This window comes from Haematobia irritans, chromosome 1 (assembly GCF_050003625.1).
Source record: "Haematobia irritans isolate KBUSLIRL chromosome 1, ASM5000362v1, whole genome shotgun sequence".
In the NCBI taxonomy this organism is placed as follows: domain Eukaryota; kingdom Metazoa; phylum Arthropoda; class Insecta; order Diptera; family Muscidae; genus Haematobia; species Haematobia irritans.
In genome coordinates, this window is record NC_134397.1 from 72,369,124 (window position 1) to 72,385,985 (window position 16,862).

Here is a 16,862-nt window from a genome sequence, read left to right on the forward strand (position 1 = left end):
CATTCCTCTTCCCTTGCGGTAAGACTACCACCTCGGATCACAGTGGACTGAATAGTCTAAGTGAACCTCCTGCAATAAATCGGGCTGCCACTTCAACCTAAACTTTTACCATCTCGGCGCCGTTTTCGCATTACTTCGAGAATGACCATCTCCTTCTAGTCCGCATTCAAATTCAAGCTTACATTATTCATGTCGTAGTCTCCATGTTAATCTTTTCCTACGGACAACTTGTTCTACAAATCGCCCTATGGCCTCACAGTTCCTGTCACACTGCACCATCTTCTGGATTATATTTCTCGGAGAGACATGACCATTTGCATCTTCTATAGCTGTCCGTCGGTAGCCACCGTGGTGCAATGGTTAGCATGCCCGCCTTGCATACACAAGGTCGTGGGTTCGATTCCTGCTACGACCGAACACCAAAAAGTTTTTCAGCGGTGGATGGTTAGGTTAGGTTAGGTTAGGTTAGGTGGCAGCCCGATGTATCAGGCTCACTTAGACTATTCAGTCCATTGTGATACCACATTGGTGAACTTCTCTCTTATCATTAAGTGCTGCCCGATTTCATGTTAAGCTCAATGACAAGGGACCTCCTTTTTATAGCCGAGTCCGAACGGCGTTCCACATTGCAGTGAAACCACTTAGAGAAGCTTTGAATCCCTTAGAAATGTCACCAGCATTACCAAGGTGGGATAATCCACCGCTGAAAAACTTTTTGGTGTTCGGTCGAAGCAGGAATCAAACCCACGACCTTGTGTATGCAAGGCGGGCATGCTAACCATTGCACCACGGTGGCTCCCAGCGGTGGATTATCCCAACTCAGTAATGCCGGTGACATTTCTGAGGGTTTCAAAGCTTCACTGCTATAAGGAACGCCGTTCGGACTCGGCTATAAAAAGGAGGTCCCTTGTCATTGAGCTTAACATGGAATCGGGCAGCACTCAGTGATAAGAGAGAAGTTCACCAATGTGGTATCACAATGGACTGAATAGTCTAAGTGAGCCTGATGCATCGGGCTGCCACATAACCTAACCTAACCTATAGCTGTCCGTCGTTCGGACATATCTAAAGAATGTGAGACCTCTTCTTCTTCTTCTTGGTAAATATAGTTCTGTCAACAGCATTTCCCCATACGATGCAGATACTTTCGAAAGTATTTGTGACCAGAGAGCATTTGAGTCATGTAATACGTTAATTCTCCATATCTTATCTCTCGCCATAACTGTATGTCAGTTATAACTCCATGTGTCCATCTGCCCTATGTCTCGTTCTAGCCATCTATCTCTGGTCTCTTGTTGAATCTTCGGTATCATGTCCATCGAGCCTTGTTGTTTAGTCTCGAAAACCTTTTGCCTCTCAATCGACTGGAGGTCTATTGGAATCGCTCCTGCTATCACTAATGCGGCTTCCCCCGATACTGTGTGGTATGCTGAAGTGATTCTCAGAGCTGTCGTTCTCTGTACTGAAGGTAACTTTTTCGTCTAGTCCGTCTTCGAAGGGTCTACGCCCAGATCTCACATCCATAGAGGAGTATACTGTTAATAATCTCCATGAGTATTCTTCTTCTGCTTGGAAGACGGCCTCCTATTTTCCCCATTATTGCTCATTCCCGACATTATCGTATCAGCTTTCTCCGTTGCGTACTCTATCTGCTTGGAGTACGTTAGTTTCGAATCCTGCCTTAACCCCAAGTATTTGATTGACTGCTTTGTTGGGATTACCATGTCGTCTATGTGCATGTCTATTTCCACAGGAGATTCCGTCTCGTTAGTGGCAGAAGTTTGGTCTTTTGCATGGTTAATTGTAAGCCATGAGTGTCTAACCATTCCTTCGCGCGTATCATAGTTACCCTCAGAAATGTCACCAGCATTACTGAGGTGGGATAATCCACCGCTGTAAAACTTTTTGGTGTTATGTCGAAGCAGGAATCGAACCAACGAACTTGTGTATGTAAGACGGGCATGCTTACCATAGCACCACGGTGGCTCCCATTGCACCACGAAGCCTCTTAGTATTTCTCGCTTTTTATCACAGCGGCTATGTCATCAGCATAGCCAACAAGACCATGCCAGATGAAACATTAACCTGGCATGGGTACCTTCTGCATCTCCCCGTATTTTGCGTTCCAGAGATCTGGTTCAAGGATTGTGCCTTGTATAGTGACGTATATCAAAAGCCGGTCCTTGGGATAGTCTTTCAATATTCTCGTCAAGTATTTCGGTATGTGAAATATGGACTCTATGTATATTACGTCTACCTTAGGTTATTGAAAGCATTCCTAATATCCAGCGTCCTAATATCTCGAAGGGTGGCTGCCCTGTTGTGTCGCCAGAACGGCATCAGATTAGGCTTGCCAAATGGCCGGGATTCGCCTGGATTGTCCCGGAATTCCGTCTCCAGGAAGTGTCCCGAATCTTTTACAAATTTGAATTACTCAAGGTATATGTTTTATTTTTTCCATTTCTTATAAATGTAAACGATTTAAAATTAAATCACTTTCAAAAATATTTTGGATTTTGGATTTTCATGCTTTGTCTGTCAGATTTTTTTTTTCGAATCATCAACAGTCACTTAAGCAGTAAATGTAAAAAAAATATACGCAAATATCTAATTTTATTTCAAATTCACGTTTTTCTGCAAAATGTATTTAAAAAAATATAAGTCAAGTCTGTACTCCCTGTTCGATTTTATCCCTATCACTACCTTAGACCCTTTAGTGACACTATAACAATCCCCAAATCTGATGTGAAATATACCCAAAACCATGTTCATGGCCATATCCAATTTCCCAGTCCAGTCGAAAGCCACTACAAAAGAAGCAGCAATTGTCACCTCAGAGTTTAAGTTTGTTTGCCAAACGCGAAAATAATATGCCAGTAAATATGAGTTTAGGTTTCCGTAAAAAAAAAAACAAATTTTCCCAAAAATATTTACGTTTGATATAAAATCATCGCAGCCATCTTGGGAGAAAGTTTCAGAGGTTCCAACATATTTAGGAATTTCAAAGTCTGCAGAAAATCATGACGATGGCGTTTATTCAAATTTACCAAGTGATAAAATATGGGCAACTTGTCCCGTCAAATCCCGGAATGTACTGCGCAATGTTCCGGATTTCGGCAACCATCATCTGGCAACCCTACGTCAGATACTTCCTTAAGGGGGATCCTAGTGTCGCTCCCAGTTCCCAGATCTCAATCCGTATTGTCTTGCAGACAGAGTCCCAACAGTCCTGATAGCCTCGTCAAATCTTGGTTTCCTGAGATGTGCGACGATAGCGAGGCTTGGTCGCCCTTACTCTTGCTGATAAGAAATAATCTTTATTCATTAGTGAAGATTCCTTCTATTAGGTAGCTGATGTACCTAGCAAGATGGGTTTCTGGTCACTTGGTTGCTTTTTCTTTAATTACCAAGTGGCTTGAGACTTTTGGTGGCATTTTACAGTTACTCCACTATAAAGAACGGAATGTTTACAGACACTTCTGTCTCGCTCTCGTCTTCTCTAATCTCATGTCTTGCGTTGTTTCGCATTTCTTTCTCGTCCATCTTGTCCACCGTACTTCTTGTGTCGAGTTCTTGCATAATTATTAATGTAATTTTAAATTTAACTTAATTTAATTTTAAACTAAATTAAATTTTTATTCCAGAAAAATATGTGTACTGCATTCGAGTCAACGAATTTCTGCATCCACAACCTGAGAGGGTCTAATTGACAGAGACACTATTCATGTTTTCTTATGAGTGTATAGCTTAAAAATTCAATGTGATATACACTCACAGTTCATAAAGAAAAATATACAGTTCAAAAATAAAATTTTGTTTATGTAAAACCTCCAGTTCACTGCTACAAAAGCTGACATAGGTAATTTCTCTTTTTCACTTCCAATCAAGAAATATTTCTCTGGGTCGAGTAAAACCCCCACACAAAATCAACACCTACAGAGAGGAATTTTGTTTCAACACAATCACAACACCGCAGAATTGCAAAAGGAATGGGCTGTTGTCACAACCGCCTTTGTTTATGTTGACATTGATTCAAACATTTTCTGACGGACATCTGTCTCAATGGTGAGGATTGACAATCACGCTATATAAAACTCTTAGATGGAACTTGGCTTCCTTGTGGCACAAAATACAAAATTTCACTAAATCACACAAACACAGAGGCAATGGGATTCATTGATCTTGAGTTAAGATGTTTTTTTGTTATTTTATTTATTTATTTTTTTTTTTTTGAGTTTTTATTTCTTTTTTTTTTAAGTGAACAAAGGAATGAATTCAGTCCTTTTGAATACAAAAAAATGCAAAATAATTTATTTTGTACAACACACAAGACAATCAGGCATTCATTGAACCGTATTCACAAGAAGAAGCACAAAAGACACATACGATCGTAAATAAAAGTAACGACTTTTTTTCTTGTTTTTGGGTTTTTTATGAAAATTCACTCTTCATCCGTTTTAAGGCAAACTGAACTGAACCGTACCGAATGTTAATCAGTTTTCATGCTCATGTGTCCCGGCACCAAGCTCTGATGTCTTTCAGAGATGAACTGTTGTTGGTATTTGGTTTGCGTTGGAGTTAATGTTGCTCCTTCGTAGAAAACAAAAATCTGTTGTAGTATAAACCAACAAAACACAACCACACTCTACAGCAGCAGTGCTGGCGATGGCATTAGCTAGAATCAGCGCAAACAGTAACGACAAATCACAAGAAGAACACAAAACTCATAGCGATGATCTATGATGACGGCAACACAGCAACGACATAATGCTTACAGCTAAAGCAAACGCAGCAGCATTGCTTCAATTTGGTAGTTTCTAGCATTACTGCTGAGGGGGTAAACAGCTAGTGAGAAGCACCACTCATAATTCTTCGTCCGTTTCCGCAGGGCCATGACGATGATGATTCTCCTTCAACTTTAATGTTTGGTTAGTGTGGCTGGTGGTGATGATGTTAACATAGCTCATCATCATGATTATTATGATGAATTTGTATTAGCTTTTGTACTGTTGTTGTTGCTGCTGCTTCTGCTTCTACTTCTGTCATCTCAGTTTGTTTATTTCTCCTTAAGATCAAGATAAACATGGAGTAGAGTTGTATGCTCTTGTTTTTGCTTTGTGTGTCCTATGTTATGTTGTTGATGTTAATGGCACGAGTGTAATGATACGACATCAACCCATTCCACCCACTTCGTTTGCCATCGTTAGACCACTGTTCAGTCTCTCTCACACATCGACACTATTCAGCAGCATTCATAATTATTATTATTATTATTATTGTTGTTGCTCTTTACTCCCTGTTTTGTTTGTTCTCATCAACACCCCATTACAGTGATGTTGATCTATTCTCACAACCACACAAGCACAATAGAAATGAAGAAACAGCTGTCACAAAAGCTCTTCAATTGCTATACGTTGTTGTTGATGTTGTCGTTGCCATTATTGTTGTTGTTGTAAAGTGTGCGTACATAGTTTTAATTGTTGATTTTTTGTAGTCGCTGTTGTTTTGCTCTGTGATATGTTTGTTAATGATGTCGATCATTTGGTCAAATTAATAATTTAAGATCAAAAATCTTTTTGATTAACATGAAATTGTACTTGCTTGCTCACTTGACGCCAGTCTGTGGCTATTGTTTCCTTAATCTTTTGATTTTTGACGAGGCTAGATAAGAAATTCCGAGAAGTTTTTAGATAGCAGGCGAAGATTTTTGTCGAAATACTTGTTTCTAAGGTATGCAGACTCTGTCGATAGGATCAAAATATGTGGAACAATACCAACGCAATAGTTATCTGGTAAAACCAAAGATCAAAATATGAATAGATGTCCCAAGTAAATAAAGAGTGCCGCTGTTTCTTTGCACCACTTACACTGCAAAAAAAAACCCATGTCCTGCTCCAAAGATTTTGTCTTTACAGTAATGAGTTTGGTATTGATACCGAGCCCAAGAAGCGGAGAATTCGAGTAAGGACACATTTAAGGCAAAATTCTCTTTAAAATTTGAGTTTTGTGTACCAGATTCTAGGAAAAAAAATTTAATTCATTCGTTTTTTAGTTTTTATACCCTCCACCATAGGATGGGGGTATATTAACTTTGTCATTCCGTTTATAACACATCGAAATATTGCTCTAGGACCCCATAAAGTATATATTCTGGGTCGTGGTGAAATTCTGAGGCGATCAGAGTATGTCCGTCCGTCTGTTGAAATAACGCTAACTTCCGAACGAAACAAGCTATCGACTTCAAACTTGGCACAAGTAGTTGCTATTGATGTAGGTCGGATGGTATTGCAAATGGGCCATATCGGTCCACTTTTACGTATAGCCCCCATATAAACGGACCCCCAAATTTGGCCTGCCGATCCTCTAAGAGAAGCAAATTTCATCCGATCCGGCTAAAATTGTGTACATGGTGTTAGTATATGGTCTCTAACAACCATGCAAAAATTCGTCCACATCGGTCCATAATTGTATATAGCCCCCATATAAATCGATCCCCCGATTTGGCTTGCGGAGTCTCTAAGAGACATGGTGTTAGTATATGGTCTTTAATAACCATGCAAAAATTGGTCCACATCGGTGCATAATTATATATAGCCCCCATATAAACGGATCCCCCGATTTGGCTTGCGGAGCCTCTAAGAGAAGCAAATTTCATCCGATCCGGCTGTAATTTCGTACATGGTGTTGGTATATGGTATCTAACAACATTGCCAAAATTGGTCCACATCGGTCCATAATTATATATAGCCCCCATATAAACCGATCCCCGGATTGTGTTTGCGGAGCCTCTAAGAAAAGCAAATTTCATCCGATCCGACTGAAATTTGGTACATGGTGTTAGTATATGGTATCTAACAACCATGCAAAAATTGGTCCACATCGGTCCATAATTATATATAGCCCCCATATAAACCGATCCGCAGATTTGACCTCCGGTGCCTTTTTGAGGAGCAAAATTCATCCGATCTGGTTGAAATTTGGTACGTATGGCATATGATATTTAACAACGATGCCAAAAGTGGTCCATATCAGTCCATAATCATATATAGCCCCCATATAAACCGATCCCGAGATTTGGTTTTGGAGCCACTTGGAGGAGCAAATTTCATCCGAGTCAGTTGCAATTTGGTACATTGTGCTAGTATATGGCCGTTAACAACCATGCCTAACTAGGTCCATATCGGTCAATAGTTATATATAGCCCTCAGACAAATCGATCCCCAGTCGCACAAAAATTGGTCCATATCCCAGCAAAAAAAGCGTCGCCAAAAAAGTAATGAAACTGTTCTTTTTGGATCCGGAAGTGGTGCAAAATCGGTGTAGAAGCGATGATTTTAACATGGGTTTGTCATAGGACGAATGTCCACCATTTCAACAGCCGTTGCACTGAATTTGCATCACTTCTTAAGGTGTGATGCGAATCCAGTAATATGGATGTGAATTAAGAAATTTTTTGATATTTTGACGAATAAATAATTTTTAATTTTTTTTTGATGATTTGTAATGCATTATAACGCTTGTCTGGAACGTTGACATTAAATATTTTCAAAAATTCGCAATTTTTCTAGAAAGGATTTAGCATTTTTTTTTTTCGACAAAATTTAAATAATTTGCACTATTTTATTAATTTTTAATCTGTTTTTAACGCATTTGAAACAATAAAACTTTAAATTTCCCATTAAAAATGTGAAAAAAGCGAGATATAAAAAATTGACTCAAATGAACTTCCTGTGCCGTTAAAATAAAGAACATCTTTGGGAGGAGATTTTGAGAGGAGATTTTCCTCTAAAGGCACAACTTTGCCTTTAGAAGAACTTCCAAATTTTTTTGCTGTGCATCAAGTTCATAATTGTATATAGCCCCATATTTCAGTTCTGACTCTCTACGTACCGTGCAAAAGTCCATATCGATTGGTAATTATTTGTAGACTTTTTTGTCTAATATATACCACCTATGGACTAACTCACAATTTAGATAACGATATTAAGAAGTTTTAACACAACCCAAGTAATTCGATTGTGGATGACAGTCTTTCGTAAAGGGTGATTTGTTAAGAGCTTGATAACTTTTTTTTTTTAAAAACGCATAAAATTTGCAAAATCTCATCGGTTCTTTATTTGAAACGTTAGATTGGTCCATGACATTTACTTTTTGAAGATAATTTCATTTAAATGTTGACCGCGGCTGCGTCTTAGGTGGTCCATTCGGAAAGTCCAATTTTGGGCAACTTTTTCGAGCATTTCGGCCGGAATAGCCCGAATTTCTTCGGAAATGTTGTCTTCCAAAGCTGGAATAGTTGCTGGCTTATTTCTGTAGACTTTAGACTTGACGTAGCCCCACAAAAAAATAGTCTAAAGGCGTCAAATCGCATGATCTTGGTGGCCAACTTACCGGTCCATTTCTTGAAATGAATTGTTCTACGAAGTTTTCCCTCAAAATGGCCATAGAATCGCGAGCTGTGTGGCATGTAGCGCCATCTTGTTGAAACCACATGTCAACCAAGTTCAGTTCTTCCATTTTTGGCAACAAAAAGTTTGTTAGCATCGAACGATAGCGATCGCCATTCACCGTAACGTTGCGTCCAACAGCATCTTTGAAAAAATACGGTACAATGATTCCACCAGCGTACAAACCACACCAAACAGTGCATTTTTCGGGATGCATGGGCAGTTCTTGAACGGCTTCTGGTTGCTCTTCACTCCAAATGCGGCAATTTTGCTTATTTACGTAGCCATTCAACCAGAAATGAGCCTCATCGCTGAACAAAATTTGTCGATAAAAAAGCGGATTTTCTGCCAACTTTTCTAGGGCCCATTCACTGAAAATTCGACGTTGTGGCAGATCGTAAGTCTATTCATGATGAAATGTCAAAGCATACTGAGCATCTTTCTCTTTGACACCATGTCTGAAATCCCACGTGATCTGTCAAATACTAATGCATGAAAATCCTAACCTCAAAAGAATCACCCTTTAGAAGTTTCTACGCAATCCATGGTGGAGGGTACATAAGATTCGGCCTTGCCGATCTTACGGCCGTATATACTTGTTTTTCTTCATGTGCAATCAAAGTCATTTAAAAACATGTTAACAACAACTTAAATTTCCAACTTTAGACTCGACTTCAAGTAGAAATTATACTTTGTTTCAAGTAAAAAATGTCTTAAAAATAACGTGTTGAAAAACACATACTATTTTTAAACACTTTTTTGCTTTGTAGTCAAAACACAAAAAATTCAACAAACTTAAATATAATTTCATTCATTTTGAAGAATTTTTCGAATTATTAAAGACAAATTGACCTTGGTGAAACAAAATGTTCTTTAATATGAAGACACCCAATTTAACTATACACAAAAAACGACTTCATTAAAAAATTTATCGACTTTTGGACAAGGAAAAAACCTTATATCTGAGAAATGCGTCTTCTATGTTAAGCAAAATTCCCATTCATATTTTAAAGACGTGAAATCTTTGACCTCACGACAAAAGTTTTTGCGGTGTAGATAGCACACTTCTTATCTTTAATTTAATTTCTCAAATTTCCTTTCCTCTTTTCAAATTGTCTAAAAGAATATGAAATTCTACACATCAATCCTTTTTAAATACAAATTGATAGATTTTTACAGCAATTCTCCATAGGTAAATTGAGAGATACGTATTCGTATGAGTAATGTATGCCTACTGTAGACAAACAATAGCACTGTTAATTTTAGTTGAGATGTAAATAAATATACCTTTGGTGGTGTATGTTAAAATCCAGAGATTTGGTTAAATGTTAAAGAATGTAAACATGCAGTCGTTTCATGCAGCCTGAAACTTATTTTTGACCGACTCAGAAGACTAAAGATTGTCATATCGATCAATAGTGAATAGAGGAACACTATGAAAAGTGGCGCATTTACATCTGCAAAATAATTCTTAAAAGTTAATAATTGTCGTGAGAAAGCTGCTATATTATCACATTAATGTTAACCTGTCATAAGTGCACAACTTCCAGATGTGGGCAAAATTGAGGCGACTGCAGATTCTGAAATTTATGGTCGGAAACCTTTACACCTTTACCTATCTTCTACTGAAGGCGAATTTATGTCGAATAAGATAATTAGCAATACCAGCTTGGATAGCTGGATTGTAGTGCATCCTTATCTTAATTTTCAGTCCTATAATTTTCTCTAGAATATAGTCCAACTGTAATTGAAGACACATAGTCACCAGTTTCCAACACCACATAAATAGTTCTGAATAAGCCTATTGCAATCGCATAACTTAACTATGATTCTTAGTTAACACTCTAACCTAGCCCAACGGAAAAAAATGCGTGCCAATTAAATACGCAAATCTGTGAATTATTTCACAGATTGTGTTAACCACTTCATAAATGTATTACAATAAAAACGAAGACAGCATAACCTTCAAGAGTACTTTTTGAAAGTACCCCATTCTTGTTCTTCGATTTCGACATAAATAATTGCTGGCAGTTGCTCCATGTCAAAAATCCCTTTTGATGAATGATTTTAAGGAAATGAAAGGTCATGTTGCCACTTAAGAAATATAGCCGGAAAAGACAAAAAAAAAAAAAACTGAGTAAAAAACTTCTGTATAAATTCTTTCGGCCGCAAATTTTCAAGTGATTTTCAGTCACGATCGCCAGTTCTAACCCACTTATGAGAATGGCCAAATGTTTGTCGTCATCATGCGGGCAACTGATGTTTTATAAATAAAGACCAAAGCAAAACGGAAAGAATTCCAACTTGATGTATTTGTTTTACAGCAAATAAAATAGGCGTCATAAAATAAACAAAATCAAAACGATTAATAAAATTGGCCCACTTTAAATATGATATATTTATAGCCTCAATATAAAACTCAAAAAAAGATGACTTGGATGGTCACCTAAGGATTTCGGTATTGATTTCAAGCCAAAGGTATGACCTAATTAAAATAAAGACATTTTTAAAATAAGATTTAAACTTTCTAAAATAATTAAAATATAGGCTTTATTTTATTTAATTTAGTTAAATTTAACAAAATATAAAATAATTTTAATGAAATTTTCTATTTGATAAATATGCTTATATTAAAGAAGATATATAATTATTTTTTCTTTATTTCACGAACATGATCACCTCAAACATGTTCCAAGAGCAATCTGTTATTTATGGACGGTGAACATGGAACATTTTTGTGGCAAAAATTTTGTTTTGTTGGCAAACATATACATGGTCATCGAAATCAGATACATAATTTTCAAGAAAATAACATGGTTACGGCAAACATGTTCCATGTTCACACTCCAAAAGTAATATTTGTCTCCTAAAACTATTTTGAGGTGATCGTAAGACGGAACGTCTGTACAAGTCTACAGAATAAAAGACTAGGTCTTCTTAAATTTTAAAAAAAATTGCTTTCTGAAATAGAGTGAATCTTCTCGAACTTGGCCATGCTGAACGGTGGACATGTCCCAAAAGTGGGCAATTTTCGTTTGTTTTACTATCACAAAAAAATTTAACTCTTACAGGTGGATATCTCCCAAAAAATGGATTTTCCCACTTTTCTTCCAATTTATCAGAAACAAGAAAAAAAAATTACAAAGTGACTGTGAACAAATCTTATACATATACATATGTATTTTGAGTGAATTTTATCACAAGGTATATACAGTTAAACCTCTCATATGTGGACACCGTTGGTCGCCGAATTTTTGCCCATATTTGGCAGGAGACCACCTATGAGAGGTTAAGTTAAATGTGATAAATAAGCAAATATCTCACAAAAATTTCCACTTTTGGGATATGCTTGGGCATTGAGAGGTTTCACTATATATGAATATAGATATGTAGGGTTCCTCATACCCATTGCTGTATTTGCTTTCTAAATCCGGTGAGACGTTATTATCGATTAATAACACTTTGCTCCCATTAGAAACACTTGACGAAACTGTGTTATTGGCAAGCAAAGCCAATTTTCGCGAGAGATATATACCAGGCTTTACTAACAACACATCATTATCCGCAACAATGCTCTAATGAGCATAATCTCCTAAATGTATGAGATTTCAGTGAGAGTATGGAGTGCAAATAAAATAAGATATTTCTTAATGTGCAAGTGAGATTGAGATGCAAAAAAATATAATTGTGTTTGTGAGATAATCAAATCACCGACGAGAGCAATGATAACAACATTTTGGATATATCATGTGAACTTATGTTAACATCAGAACTAACATAAATATAAAACAAGCATATACGGCCGTAAGTTCGGCCAGGCCGAATCTTATGTACTCTCCACAATGGATTGCGTAGAAACTTCTACGAAAGACTGTCATCCACAATCGAATTACTTGGGTTGTGGTATCTTAAAACTTCTTAACATCATTTTCTAAATTGTGAGTTATTCCATACGTGGTATATATTAGACAAAAAGTTATGTATAGGTAAGTCTATAAATAATTACGAATCGACATGGACTTTTGCACGGTACTTAGAGAGCCACAATTGAAATATGGGGGTCGCTTATATCGGGGCTATATAGAATTATGAACTTGATATGGACCAATTTTTGTTGGATTGGGGATCGATTTATCTGAGGGCTATATATAACTATAGACCGATATGGACCTAGTCAGACATGGTTGTTGACGGCCATATACTAGCACAATGTACCAAATTTCAACTGACTCGGAAGAAATTTGCTCCTCCAAGAGGCTCCAAAACCAAATCTCGGGATCGGTTTTTATGGGGGCTATAATGATTATGGACTGATATGGAGCACTTTTGGCATCGTTGTTAAATATCATATACTACCACCACGTACCAAATTTCAACCAGATCGGATGAATTTTGCTTCTCCAAAAGGCACCAGAGGTCAAATCTGGGGATCGGTTTATATGAGGGCTATATATAATGATGGACTGATATGAACCAATTCTTACATGGTTGTTGGATACCATATACTAACATCACGTACCAAATTTCAACCGAATCGGATGAATTTTGCTCTTCCAAGGGGCTCCGGAAGTCAAATCTGGGGATCGGTTTATATGGGGGCTATATGTAATTATGGACCGACGTGGACCAATTTTTGCGTAGTTGTTAGAGACCATATACTAACACCATGTACCAAATTTCAACCTGATCGGATGAAATTTGCTTCTCTTGGAGGCTCCGCAAGGGGATCGGTTCATATGGGGGCTATATGTAATTATGGACCGACGTGGAACAATTTTTGCGTAGTTGTTAGAGATCATATACTAACACCATGTACCAAATTTCAACCGGATCGGATGAAATTTGCTTCTCTTAGAGGATCGGCAAGCCAAATTTGGGGGTCCGTTTATATGGAGGCTATACGTAAAAGTGGACCGATATGGCCCATTTGCAATACCATCCGACCTACATCAATAACAACTACTTGTGCCAATTTTCAAGTGGATAGCTTGTTTCGGAAGATAGCGTGATTTCAACAGACGGACGGACGGGCATGCTCAGATCGACTCAGAATTTCACCACGACCCAGAATATATATATTTTACGGGGTCTTAGAGCAATATTTCGATGTGTTACAAACGGAATGACAAAGTTAATATGCCCCCATCCTATGGTAGAGGGTATAATAACATTTAATGAGTATGTAAACATAAAATGTATTGTAATATGTGATAAAAATGACAATGACTGTGGTTTTGATAGGTAGTGCAATATATTCACTATAAAATAAGATATCTCTCAATGTGAGAATAAGATTAAGAAGCAAACTTTAATCATTGTATTTGCGAGTTAATCAATTCAATATAGAGAACATTGATAATAGTGTTTACAATAGTTCATCTACAGTTATGTTAACATTAGTTAACATAACATAAATACGTGGCATAACAGTTGATGGGAAGCTTAAAATGAAATATGAGATATGCTAATGAAGGTAGTGGTGGTAGCTGTCCTACAAACGCAACATAACATAATTTAGTGTAGTTTTATTTATTTTATTTTAATGTAATCAAGTTAATTTAGTCCAATTTATTTTAATTTAAGTTTATTTAATTCATTTTCAATTATTTTAATTTAATTAATTTATTTTAATATTATTTTAATTTAAGTTTATTTAATTCATTTTGAATTAATTTAATTTAATTAATTTATTTTAATATAATTTATATTTTATTTTTTTTTTAATTTAATTGATGTAAATTTTTAATTTAATTTAATGCTTTCATTTAATTTAATTATATCATAGTTATCTAAAATAGGCTTGGCTTTCCTTTACTATGAATTTTAACCTAGTATATTACGGCTTGTTGGTACCCATACGTATATGAGACAAACCCAACAAAAACAAAATCAAGCGTCATCTGAAATATTTAATGTTTCTGCAAAAGCATTTTAACAGATGTACATGGCCTGTGGTGATGACACCTAAAACTTAGTGGTCTTACGATGACAACATTTTGCAAATAAGCCCAAGATGAAGATAATTCGAACAAATGATGAAGTGTGTTGCGATGGTGCTTTTTTGTATGCGAAAAAAAAATTGGGAGTGACACTTTCCCAGAATTAACTCAGCACTACTTCGTGGTGGGCATAATGATGAAGGACTGGTCGCTTCGCTATAACTGCCTCTAATTGTGATAAGCGTGTTGATGGTGTTCCGCCTTTTCAGATGGCTTACTGCATTCACATTGCCAAAGCTGAAATTAGCAATGAAATATTCCAAATGGCTTATGCTAGACCCCCATATCGAAATCAATTAGTGAGTGATTCTTTTTTGTATGGCATAATAAAAGGTGCAGTATGGATGGTGCAACAAAATCTAATCAAAAAAGACCCCAAAACAAACAGTCACCTTTAGCTCTTAAATGGCCACCTACGACATTGCCAAAAAAATTAAAAAGTCGACTACCACCCAATACCAAATAATGCAGAACCAATAATGGCGTTAGTTTGGTGTGAACACAGCTCAATTAAAGGAGGAGAATGCAAATTTGCCTAAATTGATCTTTGCTAAGCTTCATGAACCGATAGACAAATCGGTAACACCCATGTTATGCCAATGGGAAACTTGAGTCTCACTTCATGGAATATCGAAAATTGATTTGAGTGACATGTGGGTATTAGGTTGCGAAATTGTTTTCGTCTTGTTTTATTAATGTCTATATGATTTGTTTATATTTGAAATGTACAAATAGATATTGAGAATATCACTGCTTCAGTTCATGACTACAATTTTTAGATTTTCGGTATTTCATGGAAAAGGGGAACAAAGGAAGGTAACAGGATAATATCTGTCCAGAGAACAGTAGCATTGTGTAAGCTGAGGCCGTGCTGGTAAAAGATTTACAAATATATAAGCATATGCGAATATTGGATTCTCTGATTGCATAATCAGAGAAACTGGGAGAATGGAATCAATTCAAGAAGTAGAAGCAAATCTGGAAACAAGGCGCAAATGCGCAAAACCTGGTGGGATGAGGAAACATACGGACGCTGGACAACGAAACTTGTACCCAACATACAAATTTGGAGATACACAGAGAATACAGATTGGTTGTGATAACCGAATTTATTGCCAACCTCATTTTGGCAGTTGCAGCAATTATCTGTTGGCAGTTGTGTCAGCTGAAGAATTCGGTCGATTCAATCGAATTACGGCAATTACAACTTATGTCATATTAAGGTGCAGGTTATCGGTACCACCATAATTCGGTTGTGAAGCCCAACATTAAGGATTCCTACAACTGAGTTGAAAATTATTTATATTACAAAAAATACGAATTTGGAGTTCGGTCTTTATTATAATTACAAATTATGTGACTCTTATATCGAAATTTTATATATATACAGAGATATTATAATAAAATATGTACCAAAGTAAAGAGAGACTATAGTTACAAAATTGGGCGATGTATGTGGGAGCTATATCTTAATTTTGTCCGATTTTTCAAATATTAAATAGCGTTGGGGGGACTAATTAAAGTGCAGACTACCACGTAGTTGTGAAAATCATATATATGGACCGATAGTTCACATTCGTCTTCGGGCACATGTTCCAAAAAAATAGAGCAAAATGAGGGAGCACGTTTATCCTTTCCACTAACAAAATCCTATAGATAAAGTAAAATCAAACGTTCCAACATCCACCAAAACCTCCAGTTTTATGTCCGTTTTCATCCGATCCTGTAAGTTCCGAACATGGAGTTAATTTATGTTCCCTAGCAATATACAATTCCGATACAAACCAATGTTGTTGTTTTCATAGACCCATCATTTGAAGTTGCGATATTTTCTGAATAATATCTTGATTATTGTCCTTGACGAAGGGCACCTAAGATTAAACCTGGAATAACTTTTTGCCGCATTTATTGGTTTTGATTTTAACTTTCTATATACATATACTGTTAAATATGAATTTATTGACAATATAATAACAGAAATGACATTTGAAAAATATATTAAATAATATTTGGCTATGACTACCGTATGTAAGTGATGATTGCTGAATGTCAGTTACGGTGTTTATTTAAGGTAGGTCATATGTACCGATTTCAAGTAAATTTTTTTGTAGTAGGGATATTTGATTGCTACAACTATTTATATTATATCATAAAAGATTGTGTGTGGACACCACCACCAAATCGTACAGAGGACGAATAAATTTGTGTAAATGTTGAACATAGGTTGACGCAACCGATTTATAATTCTTAACGTGGAATGTTAATTAGTACAACCGATTTCCAACCAATCTCTTCCCTGTGTGTAGGTGCTATAACACCATCAAATATAATTTGAAAAAATTATATTTGATGGTGGATAGATTTAGGATAGATTTCAGAAAGTGCCCCGTTATAACGTTATAACAGTATACTGTGA

General features: G+C 36.5%; 1 protein-coding gene and 1 long non-coding RNA gene across 3 annotated transcripts in view; both read right to left on the bottom strand.

The window, feature by feature from the left end:
• The window catches only part of AdamTS-A (ADAM metallopeptidase with thrombospondin type 1 motif A), a 432,888-nt gene that overhangs the window by 271,148 nt on the left and 144,878 nt on the right, over positions 1 to 16,862 (bottom strand). The gene's annotated exons all lie outside the window — the stretch shown is intronic.
• On the bottom strand, positions 15,768 to 16,416 carry LOC142239055 (uncharacterized). The gene is made up of 2 exons (XR_012722905.1): positions 16,232 to 16,416; positions 15,768 to 16,169 (listed from the first exon to the last, which is right to left on the bottom strand). It is a non-coding gene; the product is annotated as an uncharacterized LOC142239055 (long non-coding RNA).